We start from the raw sequence: 6280 nt of genomic DNA, 5'->3' as shown, positions 1-6280 counted from the left end.
CCGCCGAAGTAGCAACGGTTATTCTCGAGCTCTGGAAGACTGGTATTTGTGTCTTGCTCCCAGAAGTAGCAGCCTTTGGTGCTCCCGTGATTGGCGAAGGCATCGGAGGCAAGGTCCTTGAGGAGAGAGAAACCGAAGACGGCATAGTTGACGATGCAGAGGTGGATTGAGAGGCCATTGCAAGGGTATAGGGTATGAAAAAATGAGAATTGATGAGAATAATACGAATTATAGCACCAATTGCCCCACAGTGGGCGCCAAATTGTTTTGGACAAAAATCTGCTAAGGATCAAGTATCCAAATATGTTATGTGAGGTAAGGTGCTGACTTGATAATGACAAGTGTATGAGTGTGATATTAATGAACACAAAGGTTTGATCACGAGGGAAAAAGCCCTTAACCAAGATAGTCTTACTTCGGTCAAAACTTATCGAGGTAATCTTTGAAGAAGTGACGTCGGTCAAGGATTAATAAGCTAATCTTTGGTCAAGTCACTTCACTCAAGGATCAACAAGGTAACCTTTGGTCGACGGGTATATGATTATAGTGGTCTCCGGCACAAAAAACCCCCGGACGGTGAAAACTATCACCGTCGACTATATTAATAAACAAAAGGTGGTTACAAATGCGGTGGAGTATATGATCGAGATTATAGAGTATGCTAGTGTATAGAGAGAATGTTTGCTTCTGCTCTAGTGTGTGTGTAAGTACATGTGTCCTTCTACTCGATCATAACTCGTTTAAATAAGATAATATCACTAACTATATCTCCTATCTATCCGGAAGTCTCCCACCTAGCCGCTCCACGACCTTTGACCACGTGCCAATAGCCACCCAGTAGCGAGATAAGCGGAAGAACGAGTCTCATAGCCGTTGCTGATATTTGCACGTTCATCTTCACATGAATTCGTCCATAATCAGCTACATTGAAGTAGGATCCTGGATCCACGTTCCAGCTAGAAACTGTCCTGTGAGGATAATTGATGCAAGTTTGTCTTAAAGTTGCTACACCTGTTTAACACATCACCATACTAAACGCAATCATTAGTAAACAAGTAATACCGAGGATCGTCAATCCTTTATATCCTGATATATATATTTCAAGGATAAACTATCAATAAGACAATCAAGGATAAAGGATCCTCAGTGTAAAATTCATGGCCTAACATTCATATTTTCCCTTATTCTGGAATTAAAATCATAAGACATGGAATAAGCTTAAAACCTGGTAAACCATAATTTTATTATAAGTTTTCATTGATTTAAAACCGAAAACAAGTTTTTTTATAACTATTAAAATTACTAAAAGTCATATTTAATAGATTTAGTGTTTTCGAAATATGTTAAAATCATGTTTAAGGTTTCGATTCCATAAAAATCTAATAAATTAATCTTGAATAATTTATTATGGTTCTTAAAATTGTTTATGATGTTCATCCAAATTTTGATGAAAAATCTGTTTAATTGGTGAAAAGCTTTTGATGATTCTATTTTCCTAAAATTGTGTTACTTTATCCTAAAGTTTAAATAATCAAAATTAATAATTGATTTCGAACTAAATTAGGAGAAAAAATCCACACATTAATATTTGAAACAAATTTTAAAAACATCTCAAAATTTTAATTACCGAGAACTAAAATGTTGGGAATTTGTTTTTGGAAACTCCACAAATCCGGGTAAATTCTAGAAATCATAAAAAAAATCCAAAAACCCACTAAAACCTTGAAACTAATAAAATACGAAAATAACTTACATTACTGGAAAACTAATTTTTCCGGATACCAATTCCTAACTGACTTTTCCTCGAAGATATGGTTTGCTATTAACTAAAAAGTTTGTAAATACATAAATATTATAAATTTTTACAAAATTAAAAAGGCTTAACTTGAATGAACTTTTGATGTGTCACTTCTACCCAAAGGTGGTATGTTACATCTACCATATCATTCAAGTCTAATTACAAGCTTTTGTTAGTTTTGCATAACATGATGCAAATACCTCACTTCTGCCCAAAGGTGATATGTTATATTTATATCTAGCAAAACTATGTCGTGCATAATTAAACTAATTGTCTCAATTATGCCCAAAGGTGATGTTTTAAAATTGTTTTGCACACAAACTTTAATAAATTTTAATTATGCCCAAATGTGATTTATTTTTTGTTTAAGTATAATTTTACTACAATCTATTAGTTTGATGTTAATAATAGACATATCGCATCTTCAATAAAATATAATGATTCTCACATTAATGATCATTCATTAATCTATTGATCATAAATTTTAGTTTATCTTACTTTAATACACATAACATTATTTACAATAACTTTCTTCTATAAATTAGTTTCTCATCCAAATCATCCACTTTAAATCTCAAAACCCAATACGAGTTATGCTTCATAAAGAGTTTCAATAACATTTAGCTCTTCTTGGTTTTGATAATCCCTCAAGACATGATATGACAATCCTGCTGCTCTTTCTGATAACAACCATTCTATTGAAACTAGAGCAAAACAAGGTTTGAGTCAATCATAATGTGCCTTATGATAACTAAGTACTCAATTAAATAAATGCTATCACTAGAGTTATTCTATATTCAGTTTTTCCTAAACTAATAAAATAACTCCTAACATGCATGCATTCCTTCTAAATTCTAACTATAAGATTAAATGACATTTGTGAATACATCATAATGTATAATAACATGCCCTGTAAAATAAAGGGCTCACACATGAGAATAAGTACACTTTACAGTACATTACATATTAAATTTTTCACTAGTACAATTTGATGCATTAATAATCAACTATAACACTCATAAGTACCAAAGGGAAATGAGTGTGTTGATCAACAATATATGTACAAGCAAAGAAAGGCTTGACATAGGAAAATAAGATGTTATTCACCTCACTACCACTAAAACATAAAGATAATTGTGATAAGGTCCATGGACAAAATAAAAGTATTACTTCCAACTTTTAATTCTCCAGGGAAAGGTCTCACTTCAGAAATATGCCATTAAACTAGGCATAAGCAACAAGACTGTTCATAATTAAAAAAGAATACTTGGCTAAAATAGGTAGTCGTATATTAATGATATTTAAGCCTACTGACCCTAAATTTCCAATTAACACATGCTAGATTGTGTTTAGTTTTATACATTTCCTTATCAAAAATAAACAAATAACTAACATGAGTGTTAGTGACAAAAATTAAATGTTAAGGCTACTAGAACCTAATAAATTGTCTTCTAATTTCGTTTTATGATACCTTACAGATTTTGAAGATTAATCAAAATTTAGTATCAATACTTAAGCTACATTATGACAGTTGTGAGGTTTTGCATAACCAACATAATGTCACTCTTAACTTAAACTCTCATAATATTTGTTATCAATATATGGATAGAAACATTTAAAAGTAGAGATAGATTATACTATACACTTTCACAACTTTTGTTACCATACATATGAGAATTTAACAAAATATAAATGAGACCTATAAATTTCATCCATTGAAACCAAATTTCATGAGAAATTTAAACATGGCTAATGAGGATGATTCCTCAACTGTAAGGCCAATAATTTGTGGCTTGTGATATCAATATGGCAACTCGTTAAATAAATTATGGTTGAGCAAATAATTAAAGTGGGTGAATTCCGAATACGAGACGAGAGCTTCAGTGCAAGGGAAAAAGGCTTTTAGAAAATTATTGGTTTTGCTATAAATATATCATATGTTGTCTTTGTATGTGAGTGTTTTTCATGGTGTAAAGAACCGCCCAACGGGAGCTCATCTTGGGTGGGATCAGTCCGTTAAGCTTACGAATCGTTTACCTTTTATCTTATCTTTACATTATACGTTTGATCGTTTGTTTATACCGCACCCGTCTCGATCGTTAATTAAGAACAAATCCGTTCGTTTGTCGGATCCGGTGTCGGGACCTACATCAACTAATCTCATTCTTAGTGATTTTAAATTATTTGTTAGATGCTCTAACTATTACTTGGCTTAAGGAATAAATATGGGTCCACTAGAAGTTATAGTTCAGTGACATGCGTGGAACTTATTCTAAACGAAATATTAAGACATAATTTATTATTAAAGACTATCTACTTGTATCTAATATATCTTCTATGGTCCATGGTCTTAAAGAAATCCATTCATATATTCTTAATACAATTTCTTCTATATATATCTTTAATTTTCTTATGACATCTGGGCGTTAAGAAATCAAATTAAGTCTAACGTATATATGAAAGGCTCCGATGTTACGTACATAATTGAAACTTCTCTTGTAGATTTTCTAGAGATATCAAATATCAGTGGGACAATTAAGTGTTTTAATAATAACTTGCAAGATTTGCAAGAGGTGGGGGAGTGAAAACTTGATATCATCTCAATTTACACCTTTTGTACAAGATGATGCTCCATCACGACATTGTTCCAACAAAACTTATCTCCTTAGAATTTAACACTACTCTTACAAAAAGTTTCATTGTTGCTTAAATGTGCGCATAACAAGACTTCTTAAATATACTAAAGTAATCCTCAAACAAGAGAAACTACAACGACTAACATTATTAACTTGTTTCACTATTAGAATTCTTGGGTTGACCCTGTGCATGATAATTTCCTAAAGGCTTCTATGGCCAGTTTGAGCAGTAAAAGTTCTTATAATGACTTGTCAGATGTACAAGAGGCGCACCAGGGTGATCATTAAATTTTACTCCAAATTTAGCTCCGACTACACCTCTTATACGCCATACTGCACCAACTCTTACAAGATTAGAATCCTGAAAACGATAACAACCTAACCAAAAGCTAATCCATAAAAATGAAATTTCTAATGAACCCAATAATCAACTCAGAAGGTCATACTAGTTTTAAAACCTACTAACTTTGATGATTATGTGACCTTCCTAAATAAAGTTGAAATAAATGTTTGAAAGTTTATTGATCCTACCTCATCTAATTAAACCATTAGCAAATCTTTTGAATGGAATAAAGCTATTATTAGCAAAATTAACTCCACAAGTCATAATAACGTTTGAGCTTTTGTTGAATCACCCAAGGGTGTTCATAACTAAACTATATCCTAACACAAATGTTAAGACACTAAGAAGCATGATTGATTGTTAAAGGTTATATTTAAGAGGGAAAAATTATCTAATTAAGAATCTCCTTACCTATATGAAAAATATTTCTTTGAGAATCATCACTGTTCAAGTAGCTTGTAACAGTTAAAAGGTACATTAGATGAACATTAAAACCACTTTCCCTAACAACCAACTTACATATTACATGTTCATAATATAACCTAAAAGTTCTAAAGTAAAGGTCAAAGAACACTTTAGTCTTTAAGTCAATAAAATCCATATATGGGTTAATGCAAAGATCAAAATGTGATGAAAACTTTATAGTATTAATTTTATCAAGAACCAAGTGAATCAATGTACCTACATCAAGCTTAGTGGGAACAACTAAAAACAAACTTGTCCTTATATAGATGCATTCTTTTGACAAGAGTATGTTTCATAAGTTAAAGCATTGTTCGCATGTACTTTGATATGACAGATCTCAGAGATATCTCTTACATGTTAGATATCATAACATACAGAGATATACCCAAAGGGACATTAGTTGTGTTCCATAAGTTTTATCTTAAATGGGTCCTTACGCATGTGACAAATAATATTGCTCTCCTTTGAAGGATAATAGGATCAATGAAATTATTACCTTATGCCTAATTAAGTAGAAGACTTATGCAGGTTCAAGTCTATACTCGTTCAGATATTACTCAAATTGCAACACATTAGATATGTCTAGATTAATGTGAAACATCTAAAAGAGTATTAAGATATATTTAAAAGAAACGAGGGACTATAATTTAAAAAAAAAAAAGAAGTGGGAATTCAAACAGGTTGATTACTCTAAACTTTATAATATTCAAAGACAACAAAATGTAATTTTCTAGATATATTCTTATGTCAGCAAATAAATATATCTCATGAAGGAGTTATAATGAACTGATAATAATAACCTAAGTTATAATGACATAATATGTTGATTAATCACAACGTAACTGTCAATGAATGTTGTTGAATATTTATCAATGGGCTCATAAGTTTATTAAAATACATATAAATATGAGTTATGTGCCATTTTAGTACCAGTGGTTTGTCCAATTACGCAACTTTAGTATCATTTTTGAATTTATTGCAAATGACTACTTCCGGTTTCTAAATCTTGCAGTTTTGGTACTTTTTACTAACCCCGTC

The sequence above is a fragment of the Bidens hawaiensis genome, unplaced genomic scaffold (assembly GCF_021521415.1).
Source record: "Bidens hawaiensis isolate Kalapana, Puna unplaced genomic scaffold, B.hawaiensis_p1.1 tig00009863_1, whole genome shotgun sequence".
Classification (NCBI taxonomy): domain Eukaryota; kingdom Viridiplantae; phylum Streptophyta; class Magnoliopsida; order Asterales; family Asteraceae; genus Bidens; species Bidens hawaiensis.
Note: the sequence above shows the minus strand (reverse complement) of the source record.